Raw genomic sequence first — 17642 nt, forward strand, 5'->3', positions numbered from 1 at the left:
TTACGAGATTTATTTTTGTATACACTTTTAATAAATATTTTTAAAAAACACATTTTCAAAAATATACAAAGAGCACAAAGAGTTATTTCATTTGCATTCTTTATACGAATATCAGTCGAAAAGTTTAACGCGTAGTCGCACGCAGTATCAAAATACAAGGTACAACCATCGAAAAAGAAGAGATAATAGCGCGCACGGACATGTATTGATAACAAAGGAAGAAGGAGGAGAAGACGCAATCGCGGATAAAATAAGAAAGGCGAATTGCTTAAAGGACGCTCGTTTACTCCTTTTCCACACCACGGCGAAGGTGTTGAAGCTCCGAGAAAAATATCTCAGCCGTAAATAAATTATAGGAGCCGAAAAAAGTTTACCAGCACGCCGGCGTCCCGGAGTTTCCGGATAGCGCGGCGCTCGCTAGGAGAAGGTCGGAGATGTACTTTAGTACTTTTTGTCCTTCCAAGCTGCCATCGGCCCCGCCCGACCCTCCGCCTTTTCCGTTAGGAGAGGGCGTTCTTTTTTTTTTTATTTTTCCACTACCCTCTCTCGCCAGCCGAGCACTTTAGATAATAAGGCCAGGGCGCTCGCTACGGACGAAAGGGTAAATTGGGTATTCGTCCGAGGAATTATCTCTCTAATTTCTTTAACGTACTAGTCTCTCACCTTCCGTTGCTCTTATGTACGTATAATTTCCATCGCACCGCGTGCAATTCTCCCTTGCCTCCCCTCGGCAACCTACCACCCTCCCTCTCTAACCAACGGATCGAGACAAGCTCGGACCCTATCAACGGATATCAAGAGCCTCTTCGTGCTTCCTGAAGATGAAAGCATCGACGACCTGACGGGAAGATATCCGCCGCCTGACGTAATTATTTGGTCGATTCTTTTGACGCGGTTGTTCCAGTTCGATTCACCGCAACCTCACATAATTTTATCATCTCTTCAGCGCATTCAATTGCTAGATTTGATTTATAAATCAATTACGCGCGAATCAAAAATCTATCTCTCCTCTTTTCCGATACTATGTAAAATTTAATTCCATCGCAAAGAGTTGTCAATCAAGCACTTCGAACATGTGCATAAAACTGTCGGCGATGTAAGACGGGAGATGTAACGGAACCATTACAAGCAGCACGCTGAAGCTAATAATAACAAACGATCGGCGATGCGAGAAGGGATGGCGATGTAATTCGTACAAATGATAGTTCACGACTATCAGTCGGCGAGGGTAGGAAGCTCGTATCCATCGGAATGGCCCTGAAATTAGATCCCACCCCTTGGCGCAGGTCCGAGTTCGACAAATTCGGTTAGCCGGATGAAAAATGAAGCGTTGCTATCGGCGGCCCGGTGGTGAGATTAGCCGGTCGTTCAATTTCTTTCGCGATAAAAGCCAGACTTATCTCCTACACGCGATTATAATCACGAGATTGGCGAAATCGATCTTATTTTTTCCGAGAAATATCCCTTTTTACTTTACGAAATTTATATTTTTCCATAAACATTTCTCCTATAAGAATTTTTTCGCGACAAAAGTTAAGACTTATCTCTTACGATTGACAAAATTACTCTTATTTTTCGAGAAATTTTTTTCTTTTAATTTTACAAAATTAATTTTATTATTCCATAATAATAATTCCATAAAAATTTTTTCCATAAACGTTAGCGCTCTCTTGGCATTACGATGATTAATTTGGATGAGAAGCCGATTCGAGGATTACTTTACAAAGAACGAGCCCGTTGCGACGTCACGCGGATCAGATGTCAACGCAGAAATAACTGTAAGAGAAGAGGTTTGTTCCTCCCGTGTGTAGCCTGGAGCGCTCGTCATATTATGTTTGCTTCTGGTGTTTGCGACTCCCCGTGCTCCGGACGACGATATGTCGAATGAGGGGTGGCTCGACGATGAGACGGATATATCCCTACTTGTACTTGTTTCTCGACTTGTGCACGAAATATTTAATGATCCACATGATATACGATAATCTATAGTCATTAGAAGAAGCATGTTTTCTTTGTATGACAGTTACATTTTCCTAAAAAAAATAAATAAATAAATAACAAAGATACAAAGATAAATACGAGGTCTCGACTTTCTAACTTTTCTCTTAAGTATCGTTGACAAGCTCGAAGATTTTTGCTCTCTTCGCGCGAATGTTCGATGGCAAAATCGAGCTTTACGGCAAACCGTGAACGACCTTAATTCCATTTAGCTGCGCTTTCCAAATCGTCGGCAGCATCTTTTCAATGGTGGAGACGAACGAATCGAACGAAACGAGTCGATGAAAGGGGAAGCGAAGCAGGAGGTGGTAGCATCGTCAAAAGCGTAACTCTGCCAAAGACAATATAAAAGTTGGGAGGGTCTCGCGGGATTGGAAGTCGTAAATATCATCTGCTAAATAAAGCTTCATCCTCGAGTACGACTCGGGCGATGGTGAAAACCCCTTTGCACCGCTCGCAGGAGGGGGATGAATCGAAGACAAAGACTCGTAACGCCGACTGACATTAAGGTATTGAATAGAAGAAGGGCAAAGCGCGTAGACGCTAAACGATGTCTCTGTCGATCACTTACATTTATATTTGTGAAATTTTTTTGTTCGACTTTCGTATTAAAGAAAAGATCTTTTATTAAACTCGATAATTTTTTACACGTAATAAATTTCATGTAAAGATATAAAAGTTTTAAGTCATATTTAATGTTCAATTATAATGTGTCTACACACAAATCTTGTAAAAAAATCCTTGAAAATCCCTTAATTTCCAGGATTACTTTTATTCAAAATTCCACGCAAAAGGAATATTTTAATAATTCTTTTGGTATAATTTCTTAAAATAAGTTTTCTGTTGGATGCATTTGCTAATGCTTTTTTAATATTTTATTAAGATATTGAATTATTAGACATTATATATAAACAAAACTATATAAATTGCCGATTATATATATAACTTACAATATAAAAATATTATTAATGAGACATTTTAAAAATCTCCTGAGTCCTAATAAAATTCTATGAGAATTCCTTGATTTCTTCAGGTACGAAAGAAATCCCTGCGAATTTCAGGTTTTCCATGTTTCTCTAGGGAGTAGACAATGCAAACGAGAAGGAATGAATACTCTTGCGTTTCGATTGCAATTATTCTAAAGCTTCTACAGGAATCGCGAATGATATAGAATAAGATGATGCCGCTGGAATTAAAATTTCCCCATTTCCCCCCTTCGTGCATCCTAGAAATTTATTCTTCCGCATCGGAGTGTACCGTCACGGTTCGCTCGAGGATGTTCCTTCGAAAGCATCGCGCGAACCATTAAGCAGAAGCGTTTGGCTAACCGAAACAAAAATCCGGTGATATTTTTCCGTTCTCTTCCCCGTGATAAACACAGCAGGAAGAAGAGGGGGAGGGTGTCGACTGGAGGGTGGTTGAATTCCGTGCGTGCCAACACGGACAAAAGACAAACGCCGTTGTCTTTCGTTTGTTTCAAGCGTCATTTGTTTGACGATCTGGATGGGTTCGCTCGTGGCTTCTCAAGATTCGAAGGGTAAAAAGGGGGGTTTGCAGCGCATTCGGAGGGGAAGGGGTAAAAACGCGGGAGATATGGGGTTGCGTGGTTAGGAAAGGCCACATTTGAATGTCACCGGAAGAGAGGGAGTGCTCTTTCATTTAGACTTTGTCGTGTCAAGCCGAGTATCACTTCGTACGCACAATCCCAAAATTTTTTTTATCGAAAGAATCGATCGCTAACGATGATTATGTACTTCTGTGAAAATTATAAGAACTTGAAAATAATCGGATTTTAGCGGCGATAATTACGAGAAATTTGGAATCGAGGAAAACTTCAAACTTGACCTCTCTCTTCTTCTGAGATATCGGAACGTCTTGGCCACTCTAGACTCTGCAGAAAAGAAAACGACAATGACAAAAGACGTAGGAGAAGGAAAAGAGCAAGCCACGCCAGGGGGATTTCTTTCATCAGAAAATAATTAAGGTTTTCTATGGAGATGATGGATTCGGCGAACCTGCCGTTCGCTCAGTCAACGTCAAAGGTTGACAATAGGTTCAATAGGTGGAGCGCTCCTTTATTTAAAGTAGCTTTGTGTCCTCTCCCGGTTACCGAACCCTCTTCGTGCCCCGATCCAATGGATCTCTGGATCTAAATTTAGATCAGACAGATTCGACTTTCCGTGCAGATGACCGGCAAAATTGACAAAAAGAAAATTATTATTGATATTCAAGATCTAATAAATGAGAAAATGCAATGAAAAGTGCAATTATAAATTCTACTCTCTTCACTATCAATCTTGGACCGAACAAGGTCGAGATTCGGTTTGCCGCAAGTCGGAGAGCTTAGTATAAAAATCGATCGGTGTTGCAGTTCGCACCGCGCTCGAAACGAAAACAAAGACGAGCGTTTAACGATATTGTCACGGGAATCTCCCTCGGGGGAGGGAACCAGAGATGGTTCCTCCAAGCCGTGGCTGACAGGAACCAGCGCCGGATGTTGGGTGCCGCGCGTTCGGCTGGGTGGTATTATTCCGAACCATTTGTCACTCGGGCAAGTCGACAACCCCTTTCGCTTCTCTCGCTCCCTCGCGCGCGCCCCGTCGTATTCTTCCCCCGCTCGTGCCGCCTTCCTGAGTTTTTATAGCCGCGAATCGTCGCAATATGCCGACAAGGAGCTTACGACACCCGCCGCCTCGAAGAGAAACTCGAGGACAGATTAAGAGGGTGCAAGGATTTTTTTCCGCTCGACCCCGTTCCTCCCAAACTCTAGTCCAACGGATTAAGTTCGCGTAATCCAGGACTTTGCAAAATCGTTTAGCGAAGCAAGAGATATAGTTGCCTACCGAATATCTCGACGCGAAAGGGGTTCGAAATTGACGAAGAGATACATCGCGCTTGTTTTTGCATGTTTTTCCGTCATGCATACAAAACGGATATGAAAGTCCTCCGAAGTACTTTCCCGGTATCGCTCAACGTTTCGTGAAATAACGATGTACGTGCAATAACAGGCAACGGGAGCGGAAAATGGGTACATTTTCACAATTTCGTCGACGAGTCAAGTTCTGAAATCGTGGAGAGGGTACTCGAAAACAGTCGTAATCTTGCGCAGAGAGCGTCCGAAAAAGAATCTTTGACGATTCGTCGTGACAGCGCGCACGAAATGGACCGGCGTGCGCGAAATCGCGAACATGTAATCTGCTAAAAGTCTGCTTAATTATGAGCGGTAGCGACGCGGGAACATCCGAGGCGGAACTGCTGGCGCGGGTACGCTTCTGTTTTCGGACTTTTCCATTAGCCGGATGAATCGTTAGTCTTTTGTTGACTTTTATTGGGGGATGTTGGCGGAGCGGCGCTCGTGTTGGTACGTGGCTCCCGACGTGGCGCGCACGACTGTGATTAATAAAGTAAGACATCTCTTTTTTGCGCAACGCGACGTAATTTCGCGCGTTTCCTCGCGCGCCAATTATTTCGCTTCTATTTAAGCGAACGAAACGATTAATTTCGGTTAAGCGTACAGTAGCTACAGTCCCTCGTCGAATTTTGCCGGGACGAAAGCGCAGCAACGTCAAATTGACGACAGTCGATATTTTCCGTATCGCTTATAAGTCGGCTAATTTAAAAAGACTCGATGTAAAGTGAAGCAGAATCGAGAGCACCGAGCAAAAGAGAGTACCAACCAAACAGTTACCAAGAATTCGGCCGGTTCTCGTGGTCCGGCTTCATCGGATCGACTGGAGGGTTAATTTTCTGGTCAGTTGGTCGCTTCTGGCTCTCCAGGGTTATAGCGGCGATCTCGAGGCCCGTAACAACCCCTACTTTACCCCCCACATAAATATCCGGAATTAGCCATTTCTCCTAGCTTCCGTCTCTCTCTCTCTCTGTCTTTCTCTCCGTGTCTCTCCTCGTTCTTGCTCGGATTCCCTCCCCCCTAGTCCTCCTCTTTCTACCGCGACTAGCATGGACTTTAGTCGTCGGGTGGGGTCTGCGATCACTTGACCGATTAAGGACCAAAGCGGAGGGCTTCGATTCGAGTAGTCGCTCCGTTACGCGGGGGTCGTGAGTGGATTGACGTAATTGAGGAGAAAACACGATGCAAACCGTCATTTCGCGGCAGAGTCGAATAACGCTCGCGCTCCCCCTCCTCCTCCCTCCCTCACCGCGAACGTTTTGACCCGCGATTAATCAACTTTCGGCTTATCCATGGGAAACTTTTCGCGCGTCCGCGATTGCACACGTATCCGATTCGATTTTTAAAAAAATTACACTCACGCTCGCGCCATTCGTCGGACAATCGCACGTAAGCCGACTGATCATTAAAATCGATTTCATTTAAATAGAACGAAAAAAGTCACAGATTATAAGGCAAAGAATTATATTCATGACAGATTTTCGGAAGAAAATTAATTTCAGATACGTGATGGCACGCACTCTATAATTTTTGCTTCCACATGTATGTTTTCTTTCTCCAACTTCTCGTATGTATCATTACGTGACGATCGAACATTCGTTCCGTTACGTTTCGTTCGAGATATTTTTGATGAGCACGGAAATAGAAGCGAATATCATCGGACGCTTTGTCAAAAACTCAAACTACGGATTCGAAGTTTAGAGAAACTTTTCCTCGACCGCGTCGCTGACACCCCGTCAGCTCCTGACTTGATCCTTTGCGTCAGCGAGTAGCATGGATTTCCTCGCGAATGAGAGACCCAGGAGTGACTGCGGCATCAAGAGCCGGCGAGATCGCCTCCTCTCGTTTTTACTCACTCGGGATTAAACAAAAGCTAAAGCTCCTTAAACTGCGGTCGCGGCTAAGCTGGATACATACGAGGGTCCCACGAAACGGCCTGCACCAGAGCTCTCGCTCTTTTGTACGATCCCGTGATCCTCTTTACTCTTCGCGAACTGCCACGGAACAACATCTCTCGATGCGACATGAGACTGAACCGGAGCCTATGTTTAGCTTATTTGATGAGCGTATTAGTCGAATTCGTCAAGCATCCGAAAAACGAGAGAATTCGAGAGTCGATTGGAATTTCGTTCATTTATAATTAAGATATTAATAGTTTTTTAATTACAAGTGAATTTTTAACTTCAAAACAACGTTGTATATTGTATGTTGTACATTGTGCGTATATAACATTCTTTGCATAAACGATTGCTTAAAAATGACGTCGCCAGAAACAGAGAAAGTTCAACGTTTTATTTAGTAGATTGTATTGAATATTAATCGTACGATTGCAATTAAACCATTTCGCGAGCAATGACAATCGACCAATCAATATATATTAACGGAATAAAATAAAGTAAATATATAAATGGCAATATGTGTTCCGTTACGGATAAGCGTCCAGTCGGTTATAGCTTCGAGGAATGGTCACGTGAATCGAGCGAATGGGGAATATTTTTCTTCTAATATGAATTCCGTCGGCTCCACGGTCGTGAATCACTTCGATATCTTTGTCTCTTAGCACTGGCTATGAATACAATATCGAAATGGTAAGAAGCGGGGCTGGCTGCGCCGGATGGGATAAAGTCAGGATTGGCGATAAAAACGCCCCGACGAAACAGCCTTCGGCGCTTTCATTCGTATCCGAAGAATTCTCATATTTTCAATCTCCGTCGCGATTCTTTAATGCGCTTAATCTCGTTGTACTTTTATCGCGACCCGATTGAACTAGGAATGAAAAGAATCTAGATTATGCGTCCACACGTGAGACCGATCGCCGATCATTCCGCCTTGATTCTCGCGAAACTCGTCGGCCAGAAACCCAAGTGTGGGAAAATCCAAGTCGCGCGCAAAGCACGTCGCGAATTCTCGAGGCTCTTCTCACCCCCTTCCTCTTCCCCCATCCCTGTCCTCGTACGACAAGACGGAAAGTTCTTCTTCTCTCGGAGCAACCGGCGGGATCGGGATCGGGATCAGTTACGTCGGGGTAAGGTCGAAGAAGGACTGATCCTGTATTTGAATACGGGACTCTCTCGGAGGACTACATGCATTTTAACTACCGGACAGATGCCGCGGCTCTCACGCTGCCCCGTCGCCTAGGCGTCGTCAAGTTTCCAAACTATCGTTACTGGGGCCAAGGATCCGGGGCCTTGAATCCTAAAGACGGCCTCCACTTTGAACTTCTGGTTACGCTCGACATGGAAGCGATTTCCGTTAAAAGCTCGTTAAACGATAAAAGAATGCCCTTAGCTAACAATAAGTTAGATCGTTGGAAATTAAAATGAAATTTAAACTTGATTACGCGCTGTATTTTAGGAAATAATTAAATTAACGGCATTATTGTAAGATATCGAGGAAAAAATGTAAATATATGTAGCTGATATTTTTACCTTGTGATATTTTAAAACAAACTTTGTCTACTATATGTTATCAAAATCACGAGCGCGTTATCAAAATCGCGAGTTGTTCTCGTGATTCGAGGTCCACGAATAGAGTGGACGATTCGTTTGATCCCGGTACATATCGATAAAACAGCTCGACGAAGCGGGTATTTCGTAGAGGTATGGGGCTTACGAAGCATCTTATCTAGCGCCCGATGCGAATACGAAACGGCGAGAGGATAGCGTAGATTCGAAGAGAGACAAAGTGGAAAAGGGACAGAGAGGGAAAGCGAAGAGAAGGCGAGAGAGAGGACGAGCGGGACGAGAGGAGCGCGGGGCCGGGCGGTGGTGTGCTCGAAGGAGAAGGAGTAAGAGACGAGTCGGGGTGGAATGTGGGGTGGGGGTCGGTGTTGTAGCCGAGTGGGTACCACCAGAGGTGGGTCTGGTTGGCCGCGGCGTCGGCGGCGGCGGCGTCGGCTGTCTTGGACAAAATCAATACTGTGGCCACCCATCCCTCGACACCCCTTTGCCTCATCCCCAGCCCTCCCCAACCCCCTTCCTACTAATCCCCCCCTCGCCTCCCCCTCCGATCTAAGGCTGTGGGGCAAGTCGGAGGTGGAGAAGGAAGAGGAGACGGAGGTGGCGGACGCAGGGTAGTGCGGGCTGGCTGCAGATGCCGCGTAATTACCACCCTCAAGACACGTGTGGCGCTCGCGCATCCAACCAACCTCCCTCTCCCCTTGCCGGTCGGCGCTATCCGACCAGCACATTGGTGTGCCGGCAATCCCGAAGCTGTTGATGATAATGGATATCGTCTTTCTCTCATAAAGATATACGTACGCGTACACGAACGCGTGCGCGTACACACATACGCGGAAAAATCTCTTTATTAAAAAGTATAAGTTCTGATATCTCTACCCTATCGGCATTGATTGCGGATTTCACTTTTTCTTCAACTTTGTACATTTTCGCATTACCATTTCCCGGCGCGTGCTGCAAAGCGCGTTCTTCTTCGATGTTTGCAACGATCCTTTCAAAACACGTGCACGCTAATTTTACTTTGATCTTTGCAGCGTACATGTAACGTTGTAGACGTTTTTGCACTTTTGCTCACTTGCAGATTTTCATTTTATTTCGCTTGATCTTTCCTAAGTATAAAAAGATATTTTATATTTTTTTATCATTATATTATCCCAGCGTTCTCTTTTTTTTTATTCTCGTTCTTCATCAACTACTAATACGTGGAAAAATTGTCAGCGTTCAATGCGAGTTATTATAATTGAAACAATCGCACGTGATGAAAAATCGCGAAATCGCGGTCTTTCCAGTGAGTATTCCCATCCCACTAACGCTCCCTAATAAATTAGCATTCTCGTTCTAACAAGGTCCAGACTTCATCCCTCAGGGGGCTGCGTCGAGGACTATCTACAACATACCACCCTTGCCGGACATTGCGAGCATAGCTCTTGCCAGACCCTCCTCCCTCCCTCCCTCCCGCCCCTATTCCGCGGCACGCCAGGGCGGAAACTACCCTTATTAATATTATAAGACAAACCAAGAGAACCAGGGCGCGGAAGAGAGAGCTGCGCCCGTATGTAAATAACCAGGATGTTTGTACGACGAACCGACTTGCTCTTTAGACTCTGGAGAACTCGGACTTTAATTGCGTTTGTAATATCTTGATTTTCAAACTGTGTTGACCGGAAATATATCTGATCATATTTAATGACTCTGAAACCGAGCTCAAATTATTGCGCGCGAGGATTCACGAACGAGATAATTCTGCGACAATAAATATACATCGATGAAAAAATATGTATATGAATAAATTCACGTGTACGGCACGTTTGTAAATTTTTTAAAAATATTTTAGTGAGTCAACAAACTTTAAAGATTTTTAAGTTGCAAAGACATAAATGTTAAAGAATAAATTTAAAGACATGACATCTTTGGTGAATATTACGATCCATGCTGATGTAAGAGAGAAAGGGTTGTTCGTGTGTCGGGGTACGCATTCTTCAGCCCCTAAATCAAGCAAACAACCCCCAAAAACACGAGAACCCGAGCAGTTACGCAGCTGGTTGGTCATTTGCGGTTTTGACAATGTCCAGGATTACGATGTCGCCGATTTTTCGGCCATTCAGTCCGCTTTCGTTCCGCTGTTGAACGTCGCGATGTCGAATGTAATATTCATACGAAATCCTTGTTTAATTATGCAAAATGAATAAATGTTTAAAGCAAACAAATTGTTTAATCGTCACGATATCATCTCGATATAACTTGAATAGATAAGAAATACACGCAACGAAAGATATATATCGATTCGTAATATCACAAATTTCTGTCGAAACCAATCGGAAGCCTCGAACATGCTCGCTTAAAACGAAACCAGCGCACGTATTCGACTAATCATACCGCCATTTCCTTTAATATCCGTAGATGGCCACCCTATGGAAGCCCGACTCGGCAACCTGCGGCACTCTCGCGAGTCTTAGGAACTTCCGGCGGGTTCGTGCCGGTAGGCATCTCGCATCCGGCGTCTAAATGTTTCAACTCGGGGCGCATAAAGGGCAAAAGACGACAAAGAGGCTTACGCATATCGAGAAGCAAGAATTAATTTCATGGAATCTCTTGCCGCATGTTATCCCAATTTCGTCCCCGATTGAAGCTTATAAATTATAGAAAGTATATTCAAAGAGTTGTATATTGAATAACATCTTTCAATATATATTTTATTAACAAAATTTATATTTTTTTATATAAAGATTTTTATGTTACGCGACGTCAGAGATATTCTCGAGATGTCACAAATATATTTTATTTTTATTTCTAAGGGAGAAACAATCGATATAATTTAATCGATAAGTATTTTAAATAACATTGTAGTTTTGCAAAATTTGAAAATTAAAAATAGTATAAAAATATTTTGCATGTTAAACTGCGAAAAAAATGAGTTTATCTTTTTACATTAGATAATTTGTTATTCGACAACTGACGCGAGGCAAAAAAATTACATTTAATTATCTGCCGGCTACCAGACCATTATATCGTGACCGTTGTCGTTATATATAAGAGAGCAATAGGCTTTTTATTCGCTTAACACGATCCACGCACTAGCGTCCGGCATAGGTTAGGTATCGATAGTCCGAGCACGCTCTAATGATGTGCGTGTGCTGCGAGAGATTTGGCCAATGAAGGGAAGGAACGAAAGGGTGCATGGAGCCGTAGATTTAAACCAAAAAAGGTCCAGAAGGAGAGACGTAGACTATCCTTTCACTTCAACTAAACCATCAAAGTAATTTCCGCAACAATATCGCACGAAATTTAAACCGATTTGAAGATATTTTGAAGTCTGTCACGCAAAATGGTTAAGAATAATTATCGCATTACGATTAATTAATTGCATTTTTAATCGGCGTTCGAAAGTCGAACGGGCCGCTATAAAAACGTCTTAATGAATCTGCCGCTATCGAGAGTAAATTTTTATTTTTCAGACAATTTTGCTCCACACATCTCCTTCAGCTATACGATCTAGCGTGGACTTTATAGCTCCGGCTTTCCAATAAACCGCCATCACCCTCCTTTTTTATCCAACCGTTCTCTCTTACACGGGGTTTAACATCGATCCCGGGCACGCGTTTCCAATCTAACGAGCGCATCTACACGTCTAAATGGCCCCATCAAACCGAAACAAATCTTTCTCGAAATCCTTGCCCGAGCTCTCCCGCTGCCCGAGCCAAGCGGAGACCAACGAACGCGAGGAGCGGCTACAGCAGAGCCTAGGACGATCTTTGCGGATGAAGCAGACGGCGTAAACGGGCTCGAAAGAGAGAAAGAGAGAGAGAGAGAAAGAGAAATGGGAGAGGAAGAAGGGTGGCGAGAGAAACAGTAGCGGATGGTAGCAGTTCGTGTGTATAGTTTCTCCCGAGGGTTGAAAATGTGACGACGACCCGGCCGCGCCGAGATATTAAACTATAAATCCTTATCCCGCTACATGCGGACCGCCAGGAGCCGCCGGCACGTCGAGGATCTTGTCCTCTGTCGCAGGATTCGCGTTATGTTGGATTCACGTGCCCTTTGTCCGCTTACCGAGATCATCTCCTGACTGTGGAACCGCGATAATCGACCTGATATTTATGAACGGGTTAGCTTAGATTTATGATGCGGTGTGTTGTAAACTAATATATTACATATTTCATTAAAGTATTGTTCACGAAATTTTTTCTTTGATGAAAAATTTTAAAATTTTTACAAAAGTTTTTAACAGAAGAAAATAGAAGGAAGTAGAGAGAAATAAAAAAAGAATATATAAATATAAAACGTATTTCTAAAATAATATATTACTAAATAATTTTCTGAGATACTTAATTTCTCCTAATTTCAACTGGGAATGATTGTATTGAATTAATTGGAGACTCGCGTAACTTTTTATGTTTTTCGCATGTATCCTTTTGACATTATTCAAATTAAAAATTAATCAACACATTTATCTGATTCTCTGATACTCTTCGATTGTGTGCGTAATTATTTATGCGTATTTTAATCAATAGAATAACATAAATAAATATATATATATACATATAAGATACATATAAAAAACTGTACTAATTGCGTATCGAAAAGAAAAAAGAAATGTGAATAAAGATGAGAAAACGGCAAATACAGCGGTCTTTCCCGCGAATGGGTTAACCCTTCCCATCGGACGCGTTTTCACGCCGTACGTATCCGAACGCTCACCCCATAACAAGGGTCTTTCTCTTTGTGAAGCAAAGTCGATGAGGTCGCCAGGTCGGACCTCCTCCGACTTCCTCCTTCCTTCTACGTCGAGTCGTCTCCCTAGTCAAGGTGTATCGTTACTTCATGGTGCTTTGAGTCAGTGGCAAGGGGTTGGAGGAGGTCGTACAGGCTGGCGGAGACGTAAGGGGGGTTGCTCTTAGCCGCGTTAATGCCTTGAGAGGGGAGCGTTAATTAATAATTGCAGGAGGGTGCCACCAGTCCCACGAGGAAGAGAGAGAGAGAGAGAGAAAGAGAGAGACGAAAGAGAAAAGAGAAAGACCGGGAGGTGAGAGCCGGACGACCATACGTGCAGCTAACGGCAAGTAGAGATCATCGATCGTCGTCAACAAAGTACATTCACCTTTCTTTCCTCGAGTCGCATCTTTATCTCGTTACAAAGTGCATCCCCCCTATCCCTCGCTTGGCGCATCGCAAGGCTCGCCAATAATTCCTAGCAAAGTGCATTCCCCCACGTCGCCGTCTTCGTATTCTTATCTTCGCAATTTCAATAATTTTATAGAGGCAAAAAGTACACGCGAGTATATCATACTTTATATTTTCTGATTTTGCAACAACATCGTGAGAAAAAAAATAATAAAACTTTGAAATCAAGAAATGATCTTATCGCAAAAGCGCATTTCTTTTCTTAGTCATTGCACGATTATAAGATCGATTACAGTCGATTTATGGAACCTCGTTTTAAAACCACGCGATCGTATCGATAGAAAGTGGATGCCGACGGAACACCTACCCTGTAGTTTGCAGGTTGAAAGGGTTTTGCCCTTTCGGCGAGTCCAGAATCTAGTGTCGCGAGGTTTGAGGGGCCGACAATCCGAAGGAGGAGGGAAAGAGGAAGCCTAGAAAGGACGGGGTGAGCTGTCAGAGAGATAAATCGGTCCCGGCTTAATTAAATCTTCTTCCGTGCTATACCCGCCCGGGCCAGTGCCTGCTGCTGGACACCATCCTCGGAGGGTCGAATTGTTTCGAGGATATCAACCCTGATTTAGGACCACGCGTATTCCCCAAGTACACCGCGACTACTACCTGACCAGCAGGCGTGATCTTCTAGTGTTTTGCGGATCCTGCGTTTCTCGCCTCGACGAAATTTCGTCTCGTCAGCTTAGCTTGGTTGCCAATATTGCTCTTGCACTTAAATGTCGCGATCAATTTTCTTATTTTATCAGTCTTTTAAGAGATTATTAATTATTTTCGTAACGAAAAATCAAATATTTCAATGGATAATAACGATAGATAAAATAAGATAGCGCAGGAGTAAACATTAACGGGGGATTGAAATACCGTTGAAGATTGTACAACAGCAAAGCAAAGAGATATTTAAATTTCGTAGATTCGTGAAATTGAATTCCATCTTTAATTTCAAAATTAATCTTTTTCCATTTCAGAATCTCATAAATATTTATCGTAATATACAAAATCGATAAAAGATTTGTCTCGTTTCTTTCGCGATCGGATTCGGAAGAGAGACTTTCTTGCCTCGCTGAATTTCTAGATCCGCCACAGTCGGTCTAATCTCCGCTCGACATCGGCGAAATGATAAGACGCGCAAAGCCCTAATTCGCCGACAGACATCTCAATAACGCGTTGAGAGATCCCGCTCGTAGGCCTCGCAGGCGGCAAGCAGCCGTGGCAGTTCCCCGACTGCATCTATATCCTCGCTATCTCGGCAATCGCGAGTTACGGAGGTCGGTGAAGCGAATGTGCCGGAGAGAAAGCCGGATAGACGGACGCGGGAAGAGCGCGGCTGGCTAGATGCGAGAAAGGGATAGAGAGCACGTCGGCGGAAGAAGGAACGCCGGGGGAGCGTAAGGCCAAGTCGGAAAGAGAGAGGATAGGAAACGGAGTAGAGAAGGTGAGGTGGGTGAAGCCGAGGGTGGCTGTACGTCGATAGAGCGGCGCGCCACGGAGGCCAAGATACGACACCGCCGCCACCGCCAGCAGACCCGTAAAGGGGCGGGGGTTCTGCTCTCTCTCTCTCTCTCTCTCTCTGCCTTTCTCTTCCTCCGGGAGGGTGGCGAGGGGGATGCTTGCCTCACCGGGAGCAGAGACGACACAGGAAAAGCGAGGTTCCGTGCTTGGGGGTTTGGTGGAAGGAGAGACGTAACTCCTCGCTCCTTCGCAACCGTGGGCAAGGAGGCGCACGACGAAGACACTCGGCGAGGTCTTCCTCCTTCCTCCGCTTTGTTACCTTCTTTTTGCGCGGATGGCGCAGATGTTACACCGACGGACGTACATACGTAAGAGCGCGTCCTTCGCGGTGCCGGGGATAGACGGAATTTTTAATCGGCCCGATCTTCTTCCGAGAGAAGCTCGGTTCAATGCGTCACTAAGGTTTTCTCATGAATTTTCGATGAGACACACGCAGAAACGAGAATGGATTCAAACATTTCGCAAGAATCGCGCTACGAGATTGCATTAACAGTAGAAACGAGATGATGGGATAATTGCAAGTCGAGTTTACATTGAAATTCTCAGAAAACGATAAAGCCATCCAATAATATATAAATACATGTTCTATTTACATCTCTATAAATATACCTGTAATATTTTAGCAAAACGATTCGTTCGTAAAATTGCTACCCATGTATTTTATTAATTTAAAATAATGTTCTCTGCGTTTTCGCATGAAAAATGGAGTTAGTCGAGTTAAAATTTTACAACAACTTGCCTTTTTTTACGAAAAATACGTTTGACCATGTAATACGCACGCACGAACAGACAGGTGTGCGTAGAATTACGCGTTAGTTAGCTATATATGCGTCGCGTATGTCGCAGATGGAGTCGGGTAAGCGGGTGAGTATCGGTATTCGGTTAATTATGGTCCCCCATCGGGCCTGCATGAATTCTTGACGCGGGGGGTGTTGCAACACCCCGTGCCATGCGCGCCTGTCATATCCCCAGCAGCATTGCTGCCAACGTCACGCGCCGATCGGTACGATAGGATCGTACGCTGACGCGATCAACCTAATGTAGGATAACGCCCTTTCCTACATATATATAACAGCTCAACTACCTGTGAATAATAGACTTCCCCGACGATCGGTTTAAAAGTAAACGCCACCGATTATATCGTATTACTGTATAATTGTAAGAATTGAAGACACGTGTTTGAATATTTTTATAAACTGAATACCTTACTAATTGGCATAAACTAAGATTAAACTATTAATAATTTGAGGCTCTTTCACTACCTATAAATAGAAATATATTGCAGAAATTGATATAATTTAATTGCCTCTTTATGTCGGTTAATAAACGGAGAAAAAGGGATAAGGAACAAGAGAGTAGAAAGGTACAATATAATTTTTTGTATTCTCAAATAATTAAATTCATCAATGAGAAATGTTAAGAAAAAAGAGAGAAAACTCAAATACTTGAATATAAAATACTACGCGATATCTTGATTGAAATATTTTCCGACATTTAACGATATTCATCCGAGTCTGACTTCTGACACTAAGGCTAGATATAAGCTTATCCGATGAGATGGTTTTCGTGAAAAATATTGCTCGTTTTACAGGCGGTAGAAGCCGAGCCACGTGGGAGTGGGGGTTGTATTTAATTAAACCTCCAGGGGCTGCCTGATCGAGCATCAATACGCAGCGGTTCTCAGATCTTTCGAAAGAACGAGACGTTAAATAATATGTAGACCGACTCTTGTTTGCCTTATTAAAAAAGAAAGAAAAACATATGAAAATGATAATTATGTCATTGCATAATTTTAATTATTAACTTTGAAAATATCGTCAACAATGAACTTTCTCTCTCTTGTTATATCAAAGCAAGGCAAAAAATCATTTTCTTTTCTTCTGTAACAAAGATGCAAGTTTGCATCTGTTATAATTGCATCGCGTTGCATAATCTAATCAATTGTCGATTGGAAAGAATATTTCGTCTCTAATAGAAATTAGGAAGATGCATCGATCGACGAGATGTGCATGCGAGAAACGCAGCTGCCGAGATAGCAGATTGTTTCTTGTAGCAAGAATGTATCTAAAGCGCAGAAAGACTACGGATGCAGCTGCAGCAAGAAAATTAATTGCGCCGAGCTGCTGCGGCTGCGAATTACGGCTGATGTAAACCAATTTTCTTGAAATGTTTATGCAGCGAGGATTTGTTTAAAGTTCTGGCAGGGATAAAATTTTGACAATCGCGAAAAATTGCAGAGAACAAAATTGTTCCAATAAAAACACAAAAAACTCTTTTGTGCGATTTTGAAAAAAATCTCAAATTGTATATCTCTTGACAAGTTTTATGCTACGCATCATTAAACACAGAAAGAGAGTAATTTCAAAATTGACTCGTCAAAAATTCATTCTCCTCGCGATAAGTCTTATCGAGGGATTCGTCTGGATTAATCTGACGAGCGCGAGCAGCATCCGAGATGAGAACCAAGAAGGAAAATCCCTGTCGGCGGGATGTACGAAGGCCTGGGAAGCCTTATTAGCGATTTAGGGTGGGCCGCCCCTTGTATCGGTTCGAAACGCCTGATCCTGGGAATTAAAAATCGCTAAATTCGGTTA

This window comes from Camponotus vicinus, unplaced genomic scaffold, assembly GCF_025532165.1.
Source record: "Camponotus vicinus isolate PSW18456_S1 unplaced genomic scaffold, iyCamVici1.0 SCAF_7, whole genome shotgun sequence".
Taxonomy (NCBI): domain Eukaryota; kingdom Metazoa; phylum Arthropoda; class Insecta; order Hymenoptera; family Formicidae; genus Camponotus; species Camponotus vicinus.